Source organism: Balaenoptera physalus (assembly GCF_965194825.1).
Source record: "Balaenoptera physalus genome assembly, chromosome: 3".
NCBI classification, from domain to species: Eukaryota; Metazoa; Chordata; class Mammalia; order Artiodactyla; family Balaenopteridae; genus Balaenoptera; species Balaenoptera physalus.
Genome location: NC_138890.1, coordinates 45532213 through 45555253, shown reverse-complemented (window position 1 = coordinate 45555253; position 23041 = coordinate 45532213). Strand labels below are relative to the sequence as shown.

The following is a 23041-nucleotide window of genomic DNA, read 5'->3' as shown; positions in this document are numbered from 1 at the left end:
AAAAAAAACTCTCTTTGTATTTGGTATAATAATAACTAACATTTATCAAATGTATAATGTATGCCAGGCACTTTGCATAGATTACCAAGTTTGAACTTCAGCACCAATCTGTGAGTTGGGTGTTACTGTTTGTTTTATATAAGAGGAAAGTGAAGCTAAGAGAGGTTGAGTAACTTACCTGAGGTCACACAGTAACTAAGGGGCTTAACCAGGATTTGAACCAGGCTGTCCAATTCCAGACCCCATGTCCTAACTCCTACATTACAGCACCTCACCAGTGAAGATCTAGGAGCTTAAGAGAGATGCTAGGTCATTATATCTGTTTATATTATATGACAACAACACAATCATAGAGGAAAATTAGGTGATACAAATAATCATAAAAAAATAAACTCATCCATAAATCCACTACCCAGTGATAGGCACTGCTAACATGTTAGTATATATCTTTTCAGATTTCTCTGTAAGCCTGCACGTTTATACACATATGGATTACACTGTACTGCTTATGCTGTTTTATAACTCTTTAAAAAATTAACAGTACCATGAGCGATTTCCTTGTCAATAAATATACTTCTATTATATCAATGTCAGTGGTAATTTATTTTTCTATTTTATGAGTATGCCATAACATATTGACCTATTCTTCTGTAGTTGGGCATCTAGAAATATATCCTGATACTGAGAATTATCTTATCTACAGATGGATTCTTAACCTGAAGTATACACCTTAGAGCATAAACTCTGAACTTTGTTGGAAGGTATAAAAGTCATGCAGTTAAATTGTCCCATTTATAGATGAGAAAACTAAGGCCTAGGGAGGTAAAGTAGCTGTCCTACACTCAAAAATTAGAAACTAGGACTGTTATCTCCTTATCCATCCACTCATTTATCCCTTCATCCATCCATCCATCCATCCATCCATCCATCCATCCATCCATCCATCCATCCATCCATCCATCCAATATTAGTGAGTGCCTACTTTGTGTAAGATATAGTTCTGTGTACTGCAGTGACCAAAACAGTCCAAAGACCCTGCCGTCATTGGAGCTAACGTGATGAGGGAATTCGTAACCCCGTCTCTTTTTACTGCCCCACTTGGCGAATTTTGTAGACCACTTGGTTTTGTGTCTCCTGTAAAGGATGCCAGCGAAATAGAACTGCTCAATGCAAGACACAATCCTTCCCTCACTGAGTTTATACCAAGGGAAAACTGCATCTTTCTAATGGAAACAAGCTGGTGCAGTCTGCTGAAACCCCCTGCAGGGACATTTTCCTCCACTGCCCAGAGGTATTTAGGTACGCCCTGCCAATTTTTAACAGTCACCCTCTCCTACCCTACTCCTAACCCTTGAAGAAACACAATTTGTTTCCCACAAAAGACTGCAGTCAAGCTGAAAAATGCTTTCCTTTGTTTGTTCTTGAGCCACCCACAGCTGAAAGGTGGGGATGGCAGAGGGTATGCAGTTGTTTCTTTTTCATGCATTTCCAATAGGGATAGAGTTGCATTCAGGATCCAGACCCAAGGGATTTGCTCTGAATTCTTTCTTTCCTTGCTCTGATGACTATTCCTCCACCAAACCTTTTGGAAGCATTTCATTAATTAGTGCAAGTCTAGATTTGTACTCTCAAGTTTAAAGTATCAGAAGACATTTCTTTGACTCAGACGTGGAATCAGGCCATGTAATTGGGAGTCAGAACAACTGGGCTTCAGATCCCTACTTTACCACATACCTACATGGGCATATTAACTTTTGTAAAGCTCAGTTTATTCAACTGTCAAAGGGGCTAATCATTCATAGTTCATATAACCCTGCACTTCTTTGTAATAGTGCTTACTATATTTAATTATGTCTTTTGTCATTTTGCTAGGTGACCTACTCTCCCACTGTGCCCAGAACTGAGGGTGTATTCCAAGGATACAGATTTTTCAGTCTTGAAACCGAAAGTCCCAGGCAAACTGGGATGAGTTGGTCACCCTAAGTTATGCAGTAAACATTAAGAAACTGTTTATAATATATGTCTTCCCTCCTAGATGCATGCTTTGTGCAGGCAGGTATCTTGTCTGTCTTGTTCTAAGCATAGTGGCTGATGCATTGCAAGCACTTGATAAATATTTGTTGAATAAATGTGTCACAGGGCGCAATGAAAATTAGATCAGTTAAAATGTCTGGTTCAGAGCCTAGCATATCGTAAATGCTTAAGTGTAAGCAAGTTTTGTTATTTTCTGTCTGTGAGCACTCTTTAGTCTCACATATTTTATTGGCAATTTTAATTTTTCATGACTTCTACATGTTTCCAGCATAAATTTCATAAGGTAATTTGGAGGACATAATGGATACCACTGGATAACCATTCTGTTATTTTGGGAATTGAGGTATTTCAAAGGCATGCCTAAGGTGTTTTTTACACTTTTTCTTTGTGAGTCTTTCTGTTTGCTTTCCTACTTTGAAATGCTGATATCATGAGTCTCTTTCGTCTCCTGCATCTTTTAATTTGGGATTCAATTCTGCCATCTATCAGTACAACTTCCACCTGCTACCAAAACTTTAATAAAGTAGTTAAAGCAGGTGAGTTTATAAACCAGAAAAGTAGAATGGGGTGACTATTTGGGTGGTTCTGCAAGAGTGGAACAGAATGCAGTTTGCCTCTTTAGAAACCAATAAAATAGATTGTAAAATGATGATTTCCTGTCAGTTTCCACTGGACATGTGTTCCCCTGAACATTAATAAACCCATCTTCATTCTTGAAATAACATCGTAGAAGGAACCCAAAGTAATTATCTTGAAGCATAGCATTTGGTGAGTGAAGTACCCAAATGAACTAAGATACTGACAGGATAGCATGGCTAATTGTATGAAGAGCTATGAGAACACTAAGAAATATTTTTTTTAAAGGAGTAACGAAGCCATCTAGTTCATGCAGAGCATGATTATATGCTTTCAGCTATGTTATTTAATCCCCTTGAAGGCTTTTGAAGTGAGGTCCCATTATCTCAAATGGATGAGGGTTCTTAAGACTTACAGAAACTAAGTACTTTGTCCAAGTTTATAGAGCTAGCCAATTGAGATTTGAAACTGGCTGTGTTTGACTCTGAAGCGCATGTTTTTCCTGCTACCTCATGCTGCAGGCATGTGTTTAATAAATACATACCAAGCATCTTTTTCCTGCCAGGCTCTTTGCCAGACGCCAGTGATTCAGGGTAGAGCAAAACAAACACTGAACCTGCCCTCCTGTCACTTGCAGTTTACTGGCGTGCCAGACATTGATCTAGTTGTAGCTCAGTCTCCTCAGAGTTTTATTTTGGAGACTGAATGAGAGGTATAGCACTTGGCATGTGGAGAGAGTGCCCAGGAATTGTTAGCTGACATTATGGTTATTAAATTACAACACACATGTGTAATTATAAACTTTGTTCAAAGTCTATGAAGGAAAAGCACATGGAATTGTGAAAGCATATGAAGGAGGACCTGGCCTAGTCTGGTGGATGAAGGCTTTCCCAAGGAAGGCAAAAAAGGAAGATGGGGAGGAGAGTCATCTAGGCAGAAGGAGCAGCATGTGCAAAGAAAGGCCCTGAGGCAGAGGAAAGCACCATGTGTTCAAGAAAGTGAAAGCAAGTGTGATGGAACTTTTAAAGCTGTACAACTGCAATAATTTTCTCTTCAGTGTTTCCCCTGACACCCGGCATTTCTCCAAGTCTTTGAGTTCACCTAGTGACACCTTCACAGTTCTCAGATCCTAATTTCCGAACTCTGAAAGCAGGCAATTCTGCCCATCAAATTTATCTAAAGTCAAAGTTACCTGTACAAACTGAAAGAGACTTATCTTAAGGCACAAAGAAATCTTGCTTCTATTGTTTTCCAACTTTACAGATTCCATCCAAAGATTAGGTAGCACACTGATGGGTGCGATTTAAATCCAGGGAGACAATTCTGTCTTTAAGAGAAAAGATAATTGGGAATGAGTCATTGTCTTTTTAAAGAGCAAACAGTGAGGTCTAGAAAATTTGCAGGCACAGGTCTTGCACGTGCTAATTCCCTGCCAGTGTAGATAGACTAGGCTACCTTGAAAGAGATTTCCTGGGGGTATTAGAGACCAAAAATAATCACATTAAAAAGAAAACTCTTCTACAGAACGTAATACTTACCTTGTCGTTGTAGACATATTGCATCTGTAGTGGCTTCAAGGTACAGAGAGAAGGGAAAAATACAAGACATGAAGAGGATAAATAATGTTTAAGGGGGGTTAAAGATCAATGAGGCTCCTAAAAAGAAAACTAGATAGGACAGAGGACTTCCTGTGACTGTCTATCTTAAGCTTCTTTCAGGTCTGATGTGCAGATTATTCTGCACCTGGTAGAATGAAGAAGAGGGTAGAGACCAGGGGAAAATGACTTTCTTATAAAGTCCAGAGCTGTGCAAAACTCAAAATCATATGGCCAAGGAGAGAGTATTCTACCCCCAAATCCACATCCTCAGTTTATCCATGGGAAAACATGGGGAGAGACATTCTACAAAATACCTAGCCACTGCTTTTCAAAGGAGTCAAGGTCATGAAAGACAAAGGAAGATGGAGAAACAGTCATAGATTGGGGAAGACTAAGGAGATATGACAACTAAATGCAGTGAGGTGGCCTGAGCTGAGTCCTGGTACAGAAAAGAGGTGTTAATGGAAAAACTGATGAAATCTAATTAAAGTCTGCAGTGTAGTGAAAAGTATTACACCCATGTTGATTTCTCAGTTTTCATAAATATACCATGCTTCTGTAAGATGTTGATATTAGGGGAAGCAGGGTGAGGTGTATACAGGAATTCTGTATTGTATCAATATTTACAACTTTTCTGCACATCTAAAATTATTTCAAAATAAAAAGTTAAAATAATGGGGCCACACACACACAAAAACCTATGGCGAAGGTTTCACTTTACAGATAAGGAAACCGAAATTTATAGAGGCAACATGCCCACCCAGAGTCTTACTTTTTTTTTTTTTAAATAAATTTATTAATTTAATTATTTATTTTCGGCTCCATTGGGTCTTTGTTGCTGCACGCAAGCTTTCTCTAGTTGCCATGAGCAGGGGCTGCTCTTCGTTGCGGTGCGCGGGCTTCTCATTGCATTGGCTTCTCTTGTTGTGGAGCACGGGCTCCTGGCGCGCAGGCTTCAGTAGTTGTGGCTCGCGGGCTCTAGAGTGCAGGCTCAGTAGTTGTGGTGCACGGGCTTAGTTGCTCCACGGCATGTAGGATCCTCCCGGACCAGGGATCAAACCTGTGTCCCCTGCATTGGCAGGCGGATTCTTAACCACTGCACCACCAGGGAAGCCCCCAGAGTCTTACTTTTTTACTTACCTTGTTAGATTTGGGGAATATGGAGGTAAGAAACATTTTCCACCCTAGGGGATCTTTTCTCTGGGTTTGTACCAAAGGCTTGGAAGATCCTAACAAGATCTCTTTCCATCCACCATACTACATGTAGAAGCTGTTTTAGTCTTTTTTCTATCTGTTTTCACAAATGTACAAAATGGCATATATTAGGTAATAGGCTAAATCCTTGGTATGGGCTATAAAATTCTGCAAGACTTGGCCTCTGCCCACCTTCCCAGGCTCACCTTCTCTCTACAGTTCAGCCATCCTCTTCTTTCCCCAAATGCATCATGCACTTTCCTGCCACAGGACCTGTTTATCTGCCTGGAGAGTGGCATTCTTGCCCCCATACACACACAGTACTGGGATTCCATCTTTAGGTCATACGTATTCTTCCATTACGGTCTGCCCCACCACCTACCCCTAAGAACTAATTAGTCCACCTATTTTTTTTTTTTTTTTTGCCCTGGTAGTACCCTGTGCCTACTGAAACAACCAGCACACTTAGCCTTTCATGTTCATTTTTTCCCTACAACACACTATTAATATGTAGATTCGTAACTGCCAAACTTTATTGCCCATTTTAAAAGAGACTCTCAAATACTATTTGTTATTTTTAATCCCTGTATGCCCACCCCTCAACATCCTAGTACCAAAAGTAGATGCAATATACCCACACTGATAAGGTGAGTGGTATGTATCTTGGGGGAGGGTTTCTTTTTGCATGATTTTAGGCATGTGCCATTTCTTACAAATTCATGGCTAGATTGCCTGGATCTAACAGAGTACAAGCACATGGTACACATTTAAACTACCTATTGAATAAATAAATCATGAGATGAAAACTAGGTAGTTAAAGTATTTCTCTGAAAACCAACTAAGCTGTTAAGGAAAACAACATTTGGAAACCTAACTTAACTAGATTGAAATAATCATATGTTTTCTCCTTTCAGCCTTTACACCTGGGTATCCACTGAACCTCCTTTTACTATAGAGAAAATTGTCTTCCTTTTCTGTTTCACAATCATGAAAGAAAGAGAACTAACATATCACAGGAGATATATTTGCAGAAAAACTTTAGTTGGCTCTTGTCATGACGTCGGTATAAAAGAAAAAAGAAAAAATCCTCTGAACTACTCTAGAAATGAAAGAGATTGATGTACAGTCCCTTCAGATTCTTCTGAATGGTGCACTGTGAAGATAAGTTATAGTGAATGTCAGGCCATTTGTAGGGGCAGCAGGCTCCAAACAAGGGGTTGTGTGTGGAAGAGAGTAGCAGAGAGCTGCTACAAGACAGTTGAGTTAGGAGAGCGCTGTCATCTAGGCTTCTGATGTGGAGTTCCACTGGCCAGTGGCAAGACCATGAAGCGATACAGAGGTATGCTGTGTGTATAAATCTTCTTCTCCTCCTCCTCCTTCTTCTTTTTGATCATCATTTCATCATCATTATTATATTCATCATCTTCGTCATTATTATCATATTCATCGTCATCTTCACCGTCATTTGTGTTTCATCACTTGCAGAGTCATTTTGGCAAATATCGACCATAGCATTAGCTAGAGGATATTATTGGGACAAGTACTAAGTGCTATAACCAGAGGAGGATTTACTGAAAAGCTAATGCATCTTAAGCCTCCGTCTCTTGGCTTGCAAGAACCCCTTCCAAGAATGTCCACTTGATTTTGTGTTTATAATTTTGTATTCTTTTTCTTAAAGAGCATACTCTCAAATTGTATAAGCTTCAGGCCCCATAAAATCTGGATCTGCCCCTGATTATAATTATCCAGTAGAGGAATTCAAACAAAAATACCAGTATGGAGTACACAACAAGCTAGACGACACGTGTTTTGATGCCTAGGGGGATCCTGCTGTACTAGCATACTGCATACCAAGCAGAAACTCATTAGATCCTTGTTGAATTAAAATTGGTGTCTGTGAAAAGCCACCACTTTACACTCTTCTGCATTTGCTATTGCGGTAAATGAATTCAAAGATGTGTTGTGTTGTGGTCAGGATCTGTCATCTAGCTGTGTGTAAACCTCCCATGAGTGTAGGAAGATGCATGCCTTTATTTCCATTTAGATGACATTTTTAATCTTTTATGGCGGGGCACCTACTATTAAGCCTTACGTCAAATTATTTTAGGCCTTTTAACATCCTCTGCTGAGTATAGTGCCATCCTGGTGGAGCTTGTTCCAATGACGTGTAAGCCTCTAATTTAGGAATGCACTGGCTGCAGGCCCATTTTGATTTTATAGTAGCCTATTAATAAAACATCATATTTAGAATTTCAATTCAAAGAAGAGTTACAACTTCTTGGGGTTTTTCTCTCATCCTTCTGATGTAGAAACTGCAGAATATTCTGTTTTCCTTTAGAAATGCCATATTTTGAAATATTATTTCTTCCTGGTATCCTTCCCAGCATTAGCTCAATGTCAGGACTTGGAAAAGTATTATCAGATGTCTATATAGAGGCAGGTCATGCCCTTATCCCTCTGTAAGTTGCGAACTCGGTGAAAAGTCCACACAGGACTCATGGGCAAGCTGGGTTAGCACTGATGCCCCAGACCAACATTGCCTCTGAATCAGGCTGACTTACCCATATGGTGGCATGCTGAGCCTCTGGAATGGGTTGGTTGCCTGATACTTGGGCCCCTTTCTTTCTTTCTTTTTTTAAATTTATTTATTTAATTAATTTATTTTTTGGCTATATTGGGTCTCCATTGCTGCACATGGGCTTTCTCTAGTTGCAGCGAGCGGGGGCTACTCTTCGTTGCGGTGCATGGGCTTCTCATTGCAGTGGCTTCTCTTGTTGCGGAGCACGGGCTGTAGGCGCGCGGGCATCAGTAGTTGTGGCACGCGGGCTCAGTAGTTGTGGCTCGCGGGCTCTATAGAGTGCAGGCTCAGTAGTTGTGGCGCACGGGCTTAGTTGCTCTGTGGCACGTGGGATCTTCCCTGACCAGGGCTCAAACCCGTGTCCCCTACATTGGCAGGAGGATTCTTAACCACTGTGCCACCAGGGAAGCCCTTGGGCCCCTTTCTTACCTTACTGGTGAGATATTTCCTTCTTCCTCATTTGGGCAGGAATGAGTGAGACAGGGCGGGAGGACAGACAGAAGTGTTCTTACCAGTACTTCCAAAAGAGCAGATGTGCTGTTTTATGGGGAAGAGTAGAAATACCAGAAGAAGGATGGTGGAAATTAGGAGGGGGGAGGATGGATGTTCCTCCTACAGAATAGATCAGGTTCTTTAATTGATTCAGAAATAGGCTGGAAGCTCTTCATCTATTTATTTATTCATCAGGCATTTATTGAGCACCAATTATGTAAAAAGCTCTAGACCCATGTATCTTTTTACACTTTCTAGGTGTGAAATACACACATTTGCAGAGGGTGTACTCTCTGTAAAAAGATATATCCTTGAGAAATGAGGCATTTGCTGCTGGGGATGCAAAAAAGCTTGCCTGTTAAATAGATAATCAAATGCAAAATGGAATGAAATAAACGTGAAAGGGAAGTAATAGCAAATTACTGTATGGGGAGGTTCTAGGGAAAAAACGGTAGCCTCTGTCTGTGGCTTACAGTTCCACAAAGACAGTGACTTGGACTAAGCCTTGAAGGGTGATGGGACTTGGCTATATATAGAGAATGGCAGCCAAGGACATGCTAGGAATAGGCAATAAATAGGTGACAAGGCAAAGGTATAAAGCGCTTGATCAAAATGAGGAATAGCATAGCAACCAGTCTAGAGACTTGGAAAATTGAAGTGAAGGAACACTGAGAGCCTTAGATGCAACTATTCCAGTGACTCTAGTATACTCTGATTTTCTGTAGAACTGCCTCGGGTAGACCGTTTCCTCCAAGGCTGGAAGTTCAGTACACTAAGGATTTTGAATTTATAAGGATTTAAGAGTGTCCTTGGTAATAGTATAGAATAATAATAGAAACTCCATTTTTAAAGAAGTGTGTGTCAGATGCCCTGAAAATTACTTGCCTTAGCCAATCATTGTGATGTGTGTGTATGTGTATGTATTATATGAGAGTGTCTATTTCACAGATGACAAAATTAAGGAACAAAGAGGAATACTTGTCCAAGGCCACATAGCTAATAAATGGCAGAGCCAGTAAGTTAACACAAATCTGTGTACCTCCACAGCCCATGTCTTAACTGTGATCAGCTTTTGCTGCATAGTAGAGTAGGTTCAAAATTTAACACACTCTAAGTGTCTTTCTGGAAGAACCAGAGTCAAGACATGAAGCTTCCTGCGTTTCTAATTGCGTCCTCAGAGCGTGGAACAGAGCCATCTCGTTGCTAAGATCCATTGCCTTCAGCTAGATGGAAAATTGGGTAATTCCTCAATTAAATGTCACCAACCCTCTTGCATCCCCAGTAGCAAATGCCTTATTTCTCAGGGGTTTGGCAACATTTCACGTCTTCAGTATCTCATTTTCCTGGCTCAGCACTGGAAAAGTGGGGGCAAAGACACAACTTTCACCCTGGCTGTTTCTTGCTTCTTAAGATGCTCTCTTAGCAGAGAAAGAGCAGTTTTACTCCTCTGAGAAAGCTTCTTTCTTGTCACCTGGTGCATGACTGTGGAAACCTCCAGTTCTCAGTCAGTTTTCCAACGCATCTGGCACAGACTGGAAGGAAGAGATTTCTTCTTTGTATTGTAACTTAACACACCAGCCCTGCCCTTTGTAGAGCCAGTTAGAAAACAGGGTAAAATCCAAGACTCTTTAGAAAGGGTTCACTACTGTGTCTAGAGACCAAGAATTGGCATCCATTTCAACAAATATTAACTGTACTCTAGCAGTTTTGTACTACAGTTTTGGACCAAGAGAAAGGCAAATCCCAGATCTGCCCAGTTAATCAACAAGCATTGATTCAGTGTCTATCAAGCATAAAATGCTGTGGAAAACACTGATGATTTTTAAGAAGGACTCTACCCCACAGGACCCTACAGTCTATCTAGGGAGAGAAGTTAAAAATATATTTAAATAACTGAGGGCTGAAGGCTTATATGTGCTGAAAGAGATATTATGCATCCTGCATTTTCAGACAAGTGGGATATTTGCTCTGGCCTGGAGAAATCAGATAAGACTTCTTGGAGAAATCTGGATTAGGTCTTTAAGAAGAGGTGAAATTCAGATAAGCGGTGAGGAAGAAAGACTAAAACATTTCAGGTAAGAGGGAGTGGAGTGTCCCAGCCTAGAGCTTTGAGCACATTAGATACTCAGTAAAGACTGTTGAATGGAATAAAATTAAAACTTTATATTTCAGTTATGTCCCTCTACTGCCATGTCTAATGGTTTCCTGAATACTTTCATGTCAGAACAGAAGGTGATATTTACATACCTTTTTAATGTAAATACTACATTATTTAGAGGACTACTTTCCTAGGGAGAATGGATTAATTCACCCAGCAAGTCTTGTTTGGATTAGATTGAATCATGAGTTGCCTCAACTATAAATGAATGGAAGCTTGGACCCAGTAGACAAACGATGCTTGTTGCTTTTCCCTTTTTATGAGGCAGGGTATCTATTAGCAGCTCTCCTTACTGACAGCTATTTGATCATAATTGTGGCTGGTCCACTGGGAGAAAGATGAGACAGTGAAAATGGTTCAGTGTAAGACATGAAGAAGATCAGAAACATTCCATAAATTGACAGGATTTTTTTTTTCCCCTAAAGAAGGACTTCGCATCAATTTTTAAATGGTATTTCATTTTGTATGGAAGTAGTACATATATATGGCAGAAAGTTAGTGAATACAGACAAGTAAACTTAAAAATTACTCACATTCCCACCACTGAGAGCTCCAAACTATAACACTTTAATGTGTATCTTTCCAGATATATTATATATGTATATATATATATATACATACACACATACATATCTCTATATATACATATATACACACATACACACATTTTTGTGTTGTTTCACAGCATGAGATAATACTATATATATTATTTTGTAATCTGTGTATTTTCAGTTCATAAACTTTACTTTTCCATTTCTATAACTTTTCATCTCATCTAATACCCAGACCTCATTCAGATTTCCCCAATTGAGTCAAATATGCCCTTTAAGGCTGGTTTGCCTAAATCAGTATCCAATTCCGGACCACACATGCATCTGGTTATTATGGTCCTGTCTTATTCAGCTCAGGCTGGCATAACAAAATACCAGAGACTGGGTGGCTTAACCAGTAGGAATTTATTTTCTCACAGTTGTAGAAGCTGGAAGTCCCAGATCAAGGTCCGACAGGGTCAGTTTCCGGTGAGAGCTTTCTTCCCGGCTTGTGGATGGCCACTTTCTCCCTGTCTGCTCACGTGGCCATTCCATGTGTACATGCGCAGAGAGAGAGCCCAGGCACAAGCTTGCTGGCGTCTCTTCTTCTCAGGACACTAACCCCGTCCTTATAATGTCATTAAACCTTGATTACTTCTTCAGAGGTCCCATCTCCAAATACAGTCCCCCTGGGGTTAGGGCTTCAATATATGAATTTTGGGGGAACACGTTCCGTCCATAATAGGTCCTTAAGACTCTTTCATCTAACATAGCCCTCTCCCACTTTTATGTATGACCTGATATGTTGAAACATCTTAATCTTTAAAAAAACATAAAATTATGCTCTAATCCCTATAAATTGTTTGTAAGGCCCTTTCATGATCAGTATAAAAGCTCAGTGTGGAAAAGTAATCTTGGAACTATAGGTTGAGGGTCAGAGTTTTGCTCTTGACCAGCTATTGACTATCCTTGCAGCCTTGGGAACATCATTTCACTTTCTTGGGCTTCATTTCCTGTATTGGGCCAGAATTCTTGACCCAGTGTGTGTAAGGAAGGAGTACTGGCTGTCGTGTTGACAACAAATGCCCCACATGACTCTGATCCCTAGGCAAGTTTAGGAAACAGCAGGGTAGATCATATGTTCTGGCTTTTTTTCACCTATGCTTCTGCTCTACACTATATATAAAAGCATAAACTATATAACTGTCCTTAATCGTAAGCCATATTAGTTTCCTATGGCTGCTGCAACAAAGACCACAAATTTGGTGGCTTAAAACAACACAAGTGTACTATCCTACAGTTCTGCAGGGTAGAGGTCCTAAAATTAAGTATCAGCAAGGCTGCATTCCTTCTGGAGGCTCTAGGGGAGAATCCATTTCCTTGCCTTTTCTAACTTCCAGAGACTACCTCTGCATTCCTTGCTCCTGTTCCCATCCTCCATCTTCAAAACCAGCAAGGTAGCATTTTCCAGTCTCTTGTTTCTGGCCCTCTTGCCTCCCTCTTAGAAGGATCTGTTTGATTACACTGGTCCAAACTGCATAATCCAGGATAATCTCCCCATCCCAAGATCCTTCACTTAATCACCTCGCAAAGTCCCTTTTGCCATGTGAGGTGAAATATTCTCAGTCCCAGGGTTGGGATGTGGACATCTTTGGAGGACCATTATTCAGCTTACCACATAAACCTTTACCAGAAACTAAAATAATAGCTGAAATAAATAGTGAACATTTTACTTAAAAAGCAATTTTATTTTCTTTCTTAAACTTTATAATGAAATTTGAGGGATGGATATTCTGGACTATTATTAAAAACAGAGGAAAGATGGAAAGACGGAAGGAAGGAAGGAAAAAGGGAGGGAGGGAGAGAGAAAGCTTATTTGATTTTGAGTTTATCCCTCTAGATAATTTCTGATTCATCTCAAAATTTAGCTTACTCTTTCCAAAGTAACACTGCGTTTCCCTTCTTCCATGAAAATATGACTCATAGATACCCTAGTCAATGGTTCAATGATTGGGTTGAGACATCAAAATTAATGTGCAAATTTATATTTGACTATATAGGGAGAGATAGGAGTTGTCTCCTTTGTGGTAAACTTAATAACTACACGTAATATACCCAGGTTTCCAACTTCCGAAATGAATACACCAAATACTATAACTGTAATGAGTGTTTGTTAATTTAATAGCTAATTGCTGAGCGCTATGTTCAAGTCCTCTGCTAGGCTCCTGGATAGAGATTGGTTGAGAAAACAGACATACTGTCCTCATGAAGCTTTCAGGAGACAGGCAGACAGAAACTAGTTAAAAACTAGACAAACAAACGCCTCAGTCAGCACACTTGGCCTGAAGGAAACAGCATAGTGTAGGAGAAAGACTGAGGAACGAGATCTGGGAGGTTCTGTCTGAGGATTGGCCTGTAGGATGGAAGCAACCAGCCCTGCCTGCACGCACGCCCTAGTGCCTGCACCGTGTATTGGGTGGAGTTGGGAAAGGGCTGTGGTACTGAGCAGAAGGGATGGGATGTGAGATGCTATGAGAGGAGGAAGGGGTCCTGGGTGGGAGGGGGGCAGGGGGTGCAGACTGATGTGTTCAAGTGGTGGGAAGGAAGCAGAGTGGCTGGCATATTATGGAAGAGACGGGAGAGTTGGCAGGGACCAGATCAGCTGGGACATTGTAGGTCATGAGTAGGACTTCGGACCTCCTACTAAGTATGATGGGAAGCCTTTGAGCCTTTAAAGTGACTTTAAGTTTTTAAAAGATCACTCCGGGTGTTGTGAGGAGACGTTAGGCTCCAGGCCTCGTTGGAAGGTTTAATGACGTAGTGGAGGGGAGAGGTGCAGATGGAGAGATGTGAACATGGAATCTATTTTGGTGATGGAAACAGCAGGGCTTGTAGACAGAAAATATGGACTTCCAAATGATGACTTCTTGTAGGGCTGGCAGTATAGTGTGTGTGGCCCAGTGCAAAATGAAAATGCGGGGTTCCTTGTTCAAAGAGCAGGAAAAAAAAGTGTCATTAAAAGTTCTAAAATGTAAAACTGTTGCCTTTCATCCATGGTCTCTCTCTCCATCTGTCATGATGCTTTTTTATTTGCTATTGAATGTCACCCTCCCTCGGGCATGGGGGTACTTGCAGGACAAAGTCCAGACCCTCACAGTCACCCCCGGTTTCTGCCCCACAGCTTGGTATGGGCTCAATCAACCAACTGCTGGGTTTACTGTCTCTCCAACGAGGGACGGACATGTTGTGCCCCCCACTGGGGACTGGGAAGTTAATCCCCCCTTCCACAGGCCTGCTGCCTCAACCATGGCCAACAGGCAACCCCTGAGGTGTTGTAGCCTCTGCGCCAGGATGCATTTGGTACCTGGATGCGGGGGTGGGCAAGAGGTTTCCCCCTGCCAGGTAGCCCGCAAATGCATCATGGCACTGCCAGCCCAGAGCAGTGACGGCCACTACTGTGCCCTGTTGAGACACCACTGGCTGAGTGTGCTTAACTTTGACTCTCCATGTATCTGCCCTCAGGTCCCCATTGCAGAATGCAGTGCCCCTGCCGGCCACCAACATGATCTGGTCACCGTCACGGGCAGAGGGCAGCTGGGCAGTGGCAGGAAGGGGGAGTCTGGGGGAGACTCAGGATGCCAGGGAACAAGAAACAGGAGACTGACAACCTGTCCTGGGGCTCAGGGAGGAGGCGAGAGGCAGCTCCACACGTGAGTCAAAGCTCCAAGCCCTTGGGGTGCTTCGCTGTTCCATCAGATTTCACTTATAAAATGCAAATTAGAAGATCAAATTAAGAAATGCAAGACAGCAACCACAGGGCATTAAACTTCAAGTGCAGGATGTTTCTGAGCGTGTGGCTCTATGTGATTGCGCTGGTCACATGCCACTGAAGCTGGCCTGACTCCTGGGTTTTTGACTTAAGCCTCTTGGTAAATATTGGGGATATTTACTGAGATGAGGGAAGAGTGAAAACTATCCAGTTTGCGAGGGGAAATCAGGTCTTCGGTTTGACGATGCTTAATTCCAGATGCCTTTGATGTATCGGGGGAAGATATCAAGGAAGAAATTGGAAATGTTGATATGAGTGTAGAGCTTTTAAATTCTGGAGGCTTTGCAATGTTCAGGGTCATAACCTGATTATCCTATTAACTCTTTCTCACAAAAATGAAGTGTAGCTCCAAACATCTGGATGTTTGGATTCTAGGTAAACAAGGATTATCTGTAGTGGTGTATCTCACACATCTTTTAGCATACCTTTGTATTTGTTTGACCAGGACATTCATGAATTTCCAAAGGCCTTTCTTTTTCATGTACTTGCCTATATTCATGATTCCGTTTCTTCTCACTTTTCTAATTTCCAAAGAGTATTTTTGTTTCTCAAGTAAAAATTAGCTCTCGAATTATTCTGATTTGCAGTGTATGCAATTCTATATTATGTTAGAAATACAAAAAAAGAGGGACACTAGACTTCTTTTTCTTAAAATATAATCAAAATGTGCAGCTGGGCCAGATCCTCTTGCCTCAAATATAGTTTAAACTAGAAAACTCTGGGCAACATGCTTGTTGTGTATTTATTTTTTTTCACACAGAGTTCATAAGTACGTTTCCAAATGAAGCTATTTTGACCACTCTCCCCCTTCCCCTGTGAGGAAAGAGAAGGAGTCAAGAATAATTCAAAACAAGAGTTCTGTGCTCAGAGGAGTTACAAGATGTGTGCCTGCTGGTGGTATGTGAGAAAAACCTTTCTCCAATGCTTTGCCTGTAGCAGTGCCAGCTTCCATTTATCTGTTTTTCCCCCAAAGATGGATTCAGACCCTAGCCTAGTTCTTTCTTTTCCTTTTTTTCTTTTCTTTTAAAGGACAAAGTAGAGTAGTGTCTGATAGACCTGGCAGAGATGTGTTATAACCGTGGCTCCTCTTTAAGGTGTGACTTGTGTCTGTGACTTCTACACAGGACACTTCTAAATTGGGTCTCTTCCAAATGACATCAGAGAAAACTACAAACATGTTTATCAAAAAATGTGGATTTAAAAAAAAAAAAGCTCTGTATTTTATTCAGTCTCCCCTTCCAGTTAATGCTCAAGCATCCCATTGAGAGCAGGGACATAATTAGAAATTATGTTAAAGAGAAATCACTTCTTATACATGAATATGGATCTGAAGATTGTTACTTATGATCAACCAGTCACAGTGGCCCAGTTTTAAAGGAATAAATCTCCAATTCTGAGGATTGTCTTTTCATCTAGTTTATGGTTTCCTTTGCTGTGCAAAAGCTTTTAAGTTTCATTAGGTCCCATTTGTTTATTTGTGTTTTTATTTCCATTTCTCTAGGAGGTGGGTCACAAGGATCTTGCTGTGATTTATGCCATACAGTGTTCTGCCTATGTTTTCCTCTAAAAGTTTTATAATGTCTGGCCTTACATTTCGGTCTTTAATCCATTTTGTTTATTTTTGTGTATGGTGTTAGGGAGTGTTCTAAGTTCATTCTTTTACATGTAACTCTCCAGTTTTCCCAGCACCACTTATTGAAGAGGAAGTCTTTTCTCCATTGTATATTCTTGCCTCCTTTATCAAAAATAAGGTGACCATATGTGCGTGGGTTTATCTCTGGGCTGTCTATCCTGTTCCATTGATCTACATTTCTGTTTTTGTGCCAGTGTCTTGATTACTGTAGCTTTGTAGTATAGTCAGAAATCAGGGAGGCTGATTCCTCCAGCTCCGTTTTTTCTTTCTCAAGATTGCTTTGGCTATTCGGCCTCTTTTGTGTTTCCATACAGACTGTGAAATTTTTGTTCTAGTTCTGTGAAAAATGCCATTGGTAGTTTGATAGGGATTGCATTGAATCTGTAGATTGCTTTGGGTCGTATAGTCATTTTCACAGGATTCTCCTAATCCAAGAACATGGTATATCTCTCCATCTGTTTGTATTATCCTTAATTTCTTTCATCAGTGTCTTATAGTTTTCTGCATACAGGTCTTTTGTCTCCTTAGGTAGGTTTATTCCTAGGTATTTAATTCTTTTTGATACAATGGTAAATGGGAGTGTTTTCTTAATTTCACTTTCAGATTTTTCATCATTAGTGTATAGGAATGCAAGAGATTTCTGTGCATTAATTTTGTATCCTGCTACTTTAACAAATTCATTGATTACCTCTACTAATTTTCTGGTAGCATCTTTAGGACTCTCTATGTATAGTATCATGTCATCTGCAAACAGTCACAGCTTTACTTCTCCTTTTCAGATTTGGATTCCTTTTATTTCTTTTTGTTCTCTGATTGCTGTGGCTAAAACTTCCAAAACTATGTTGAATAATAGTGGTGAGAGAGGGCAACCTTGTCTTTTTAGTGATCTTAGAGGAAATGGTTTCAGTTTTTCACCATTGAGGACGATTTTGGCTGTGGGTTTGTCATATATGGCCTTTATTATTTGAGTTAAGTTCCCTCTATACTTACTTTCTGGAGAATTTTTCTCATAAATGGGTGTTGAATTTTCTCAAAAGCTTTTTCTGCATCTACTGAGATGATCATATGTTTGTTTTTTCTAAACATCTTTATGGACTATAGTTGCGTTACAATGGTGTGTTAGTTTCTGCTTTATAACAAAATGAATCAGTTAGGCACATACATATATCCCCATATCCCCTCCCTCTTGTGTCTCCCTCCCACCCTCCCTATCCCACCGCCTAGGTGGTCACAAAGCACCGAGCTGATCTCCCTGTGCTATGCGGCTGCTTCCCACTAGCTATCTGTTTTACATTTGGTAGTGTATATATGTTCATGCCACTGTCTCACTTTGTCCCAGCTTACCCTTCCCTGATCATATAGTTTATATTCTTCAATTTGATAGTATGTTGTATCACATTGATTGATTTGCATATATTGAAGAATCCTTGCATTCCTGGGATAAACCCCACTTGATCATGGTGTATGATCCTCTTAATGTGCTATTGGATTCTGTTTGCTAGTGTTTTGTTGAGGATGTTTGCATCTATGTTCATCAGTGATATTGGCCTGTAGTTTTCCTTCTTTGTGACTTTTTTGTCTGGTTTTGGTATCAGGGTGATGGTGGCCTCATAGAATGAGTTGGGAGTGTTCCTCCCTCTGCTATGTTTTGGAAGAGTTTGAGAAGGATAGGTGTTAGCTCCTCTCTAAATGTTTGATAGAATTCGCCTGTGAAGCCATCTGGTCCTGGGCATTTGTTTGTTGGAAGATTTTTAATCACAGTCTCAATTTCAGTGCTTGTGATTGGACTGTTTGTATTTTCTATTTCTTCCTGGTTCAGTCTCAGAAGGTTGTGCTTTTCTAATAATTTGTCCATTTCTTCCAGCTTGTCCATTTTATTGGCATAGAGTTGCTTGTAGTAGTCTCTCATGATCCTTTGTATTTCTGTGGTGTCTGTTGTAACTTCTCCTTTTTCACTTCTAATTTTGATATGAGTCGTCTCCCTCTTTTTCTTGATGAGTCTGGCTAATGGCTTATCGATTTTGTTTATCTTCTCAAAGAACCAGCTTTTAGTTTTATTGATCTTTGCTATTGTTTCCTTCATTTCTTTTTCATTTATTTCTGATCTGACCTTTATGATTTCTTTCCTTCTGCTAACTTTTGGGTTTTTTTGTTCTTCCTTTTCTAACTGCTTTAGGTGTACAGTTAGGTTGTTTATTTGAGATGTTTCTTGTTTCTTGAAGTAGGATTGTATTGCTATAAACTTCCCTCTTAAAACTGCTTTTGCTGCATCCCATAGGTTTTGGGTTGTCGTGTTTTCATTGTCATTTGTTTCTAGGTATTATTTGATTTCCTCTTTGATTTCTTCAGTGATCTCTTGGGTATTTAGTAATGTATTGTTTAGCCTCCACGTGTTCTTATTTTTTACAGATTTCTTCCTGTAATTGATATCTAGTCTCATAGTGTTGTGGTCGGAAACTATACTTGATACGATTTCAATTTTCTTAAATATACCAAGGCTTGATTTGTGACCCAAGATATGATCTATCCTGGAGAATGTTCCATGAGCACTTAAGAGGAAAGTGTATTCTGTTGTTTTTGGATGGAATGCCCTATAAATATCAATTAAGTCCATCTTGTTTAATGTATCATTTAAAGCTTGTGTTTCGTTATTTATTTTCATTTTGGATGCTCTGTCCATTGGTGAAAGTGGGGTGGTAAAGTCCCCTACTATGACTGTGTTACTGTCAATTTCCCTTTTTATGGCTGTTAGTATTTACCTTATGTATTGAGGTGCTCCTCTGTTGGGTGCATAGATATTTACAATTGTTATATCTTCTTCTTGGATTGATCCCTTGATCATTATGGAGTGTCCTTCTTAGTCTCTTGTAATAGTCTTTATTTTGAAGTCTTATTTTGTCTGATACCAGAATTTTTACTCCAGCTTTCCTTTGATTTCCATTTGCATGGAATATCTTTTTCCATCCCACTTTTAGTCTGTATGTGTCCCTAGGTCTGAAGTGGGTCTCTTGTAGACAGTATATATACGGATCTTGTTTTTGTATCCATTCAGCCAGTCTATGTCTTTTGGTTGGAGCATTTAATTCATTTACGTTTAAGGTAATTATCTATATGTATGTTCCTATTACCATTTTCTTAATTGTTTTGGGTTTGTTATAGTAGGTCTTTTCCTTCTCTTGTGTTTCCTGCCTAGAGAAGTTCCTTTAGCATTTGTTGTAAAGCTGGTTTGGTGGTGCTGAATTCTCTTAGCTTTTGCTTGTCTGTAAAGCTTTTAATTTCTCCATTGAATCTGAATAAGATCCTTGCTGTGTAGAGTAATCTTGGTTGTAGGTTTTTTCCTTTCATCACTTTAAGTATGTCCTGCCACTCCCCTCTGGCTTGCAGAGTTTCTGCTGAAAGATCAGCTGCTAACCTTATGGGGATTCCCTTGTATGTTATTTGTTGTTTTTCCCTTGCTACTTTTAATATTTTTTCTTTTGTTTAATTTTTGATAGTTTGACTGATATGTGTCTTGTCATGTTGCTGCTCCTTGGGTTTATCCTGCCTGGGACTCTCTGCACTTCCAGGACTTGCCTGACTATTTCCTTTCCCATGTTAGGGAAATTTCGGCTGTAATCTCTTCAAATATTTTCTGAGACACTTTCTTTTTCTCTTCTTATTCTAGGACCCCTATAATTTGAATGTTGATGTGCTTAATGTTGTCCCAGAAGTCTCTGAGACTGTCTTCAATTCTTTTCATTCTTTTTTCTTTATTCTGCTCTGCAGTAGTTATTTCCACTATTTTATCTTCCAGGTCTCTTATCCGTTCTTCTGCCTCAATTATTCTGCTATTGATCCCTTCTAGAGAATTTTAAATTTCATTTATTGTGTTGTTCATCACTGTTTGTTTGCTCTTTAGTTCCTCTAGGTCCTTGTTAAACATTTCTTGTATTTTCTTCATTCTATTTCCAAGATTTTGGATCAATACTATCATTATTCTGAATTGTTTTTCAGGTAGACTGCCTATTTCTTCTTCATTTGTTTGGGCTGGTGGGTTTTTACCTTGCTCCTTCATCTGCTGTGTGTTTCTCTGTCTTCTCATTTGGCTTAACTTACTGTGTTTGGGGTCTCCTTTTCCCAGGCTGCAGGTTCATAGTTTCCATTGTTTTTGGTGTCTGCCCCCAGTGGGTAAGGTTGTTTCAGTGGGTTGTGTAGGCTTCCTGGTGGAGGGGACTAGTGCCTGTGTTCTGGTGGATGAGGCTGGATCTTGTCTTTCTGTTGGGCAGGGCCACGTCCGGTGGTGTGTTTCGGGGTGTCTGTGACCTTATTATGATTTTAGGCAGCCTCTCTGCTAATGGGTGGGGTTGTGTTCCTGTCTTGCTAGTTGTTTAGCATAGGGTGTCCAGCACTGTAGCTTGCTGGTTGTTGAGTGGAGCTGGGTCTTGGCGTTGAGATGGAGATCTCTGGGAGATTTTCTTCGTTTGATATTACGTGGACCTGGGAGGTCTTTGGTGGACCAGTGTCCTGAACTCAGCTCTCCCACCTCAGAGGCAGAGCCCTGATGCCCAGCCAGAGCACCAAGACCCTGTCAGGCACATGGGTCAGAATAAAAGGGAGAAAAATAAGAAAGAAAATAAATAAAATAAAGTTATTAAAATAATTAAAATAAAAAATAATTATTAAAAATATGTTTTAAGTAATAAAAAAAAAGGAAGAAAGAGAGAGCAACCAATCCAAAAAACATATTCACCAATGATAACAAGTGCTATAAACTATACTAAAAAAAAAAAAACAAAACGGACAGACTGAACCCTAGGACAAATGGTAAAAGCAAAGCTATACAGACAAAATCACACACAGACGCATATACATACACACTCATAAAAAGAGAAAAAGGGGGAAAAATATCTATATTGTTGCTCCCAAAGTCCACCTCCTCAATTTGGGATGGTTCATTGTCTATTCAGGTATTCCACAGATGCAGGTACATCTAGTTGATTGTGGAGCTTTAATCTGCTGCTCCTGAGGCTGCTGAGAGAAATTTCCCTTTCTCTTCTTTGTTCGCACAGCTCCTGGGGTTCAGCTTTGGATTTGGCCCCTCCTCTGCGTGTAGGTCGCCTGAGGGCATCTCCCCTTCGCTCACACAGGACGGGGTTAAAGAGCAGCTGCTTCGGGGGCTCTGGTTCACTCAGGCCGGGGGGAGGGAGGGGTATGGAGGCGGGGCGAGCCTGCGCGCGCAGCAGAGGCCGGCGTGACGTTGCAGCAGTCTGAGGTGCGCATGCGTTCTCCCGGGGAAGTTGTCCCTGGATCACGGGACCCTGGCAGTGGCGGGCTGCTCAGGCTCCCGGGAGGGGAGGTGTGGATAGTGACCTGTGCTTGCACACAGGCCTCTCGGTGGCGGCAGCAGCAGCCTTAGCGTCCCATGCCCGTCTCTGGTGTCCGTGCTGATAGCTGTGGCTCGCGCCCGTCTCTGGAGCTCCTTTAAGCGGCGCTGTTAATCTCCTCTCCTTGCGCACCAGGAAACAAAGAGGCAAGAAAAAGTCTCTTGCCTGTTCGGCAGCTCCAGACCTTTTCCCGGACACGCTCCCGGCTAGCTGTGGTGCACTAGCCCCTTAAGGCTGTGTTCACGCCGCCAACCCCAGTCGTCTCCCTGGGGTCTGACCTCCGAAGCCCGAGCCTCAGCTCCCAGCCCCGCCCGCCCCGGCGGCTGAGCAGACAAGCCTCTCGGGCTGGTGAGTGCTGCTCGGTGCCGAGCCTCTGTGCGGGAATCTCTCCGCCTTGCCCTCCGCACCCCTGTGGCTGCGCTCTCCTCCGTGGCTCGGAAGCTCCCCACCTCCGCCACCCGCCGTCTCTGCCCGCGAAGGGGCTTCCTAGTGTGTGGAAACCTTTCCTCCTTCACAGCTCCCTCCCAGTGGTGCAGGTCCCATCCCTATTCTTTTGTCTCTCTTTTTTCTTTTGCCCTCCCCAGGTACGTGGGGAGTTGCTTGACTTTTGGGAGGTCTGAGTTCTTCTCCCAGTGTTCAGTGGGTGTTCTGTAGGGGTCGTTCCACATGTAGATGTATTTCTGATGTGTTTGTGAGGAGGAAGGTGATCTCCACGTCTTACTCTTCCGCCATTTTGAAACTCCTCCGGTGCGTGGGCTTCTCATTGCTGTGGCTTCTCATTGCAGAGCACGGGCTCTAGGAGCACGGACTTCAGTAGTTGTGGCACTCAGGCTCAGTAGTTGTGTCTTGCGGGCCCTAGAGCGCAGGCTCAGTAGTTGTGGTGCACGGGCTTAGTTGTTCTGCGGCATGTGAGATTTTCCTGGACCAGGAACCTGTGTCCCCTGAATTGGCAGGAGGATTCTTAAGCACTGCGCCACCAGGGAAGTCCGAGTGAACTACTAAACTTGTAGGTGAAATAATGGTATTAGATTATTACTAATGAAAAGCTCTTTTATT

General features: G+C 41.3%; 1 long non-coding RNA gene across 1 annotated transcript in view; it reads right to left on the bottom strand.

Annotated features, from left to right (window-relative positions):
* LOC309656965 overlaps positions 1-23041 on the bottom strand; it is a 423741-nt gene that overhangs the window by 68181 nt on the left and 332519 nt on the right. The window lies entirely within an intron of this gene.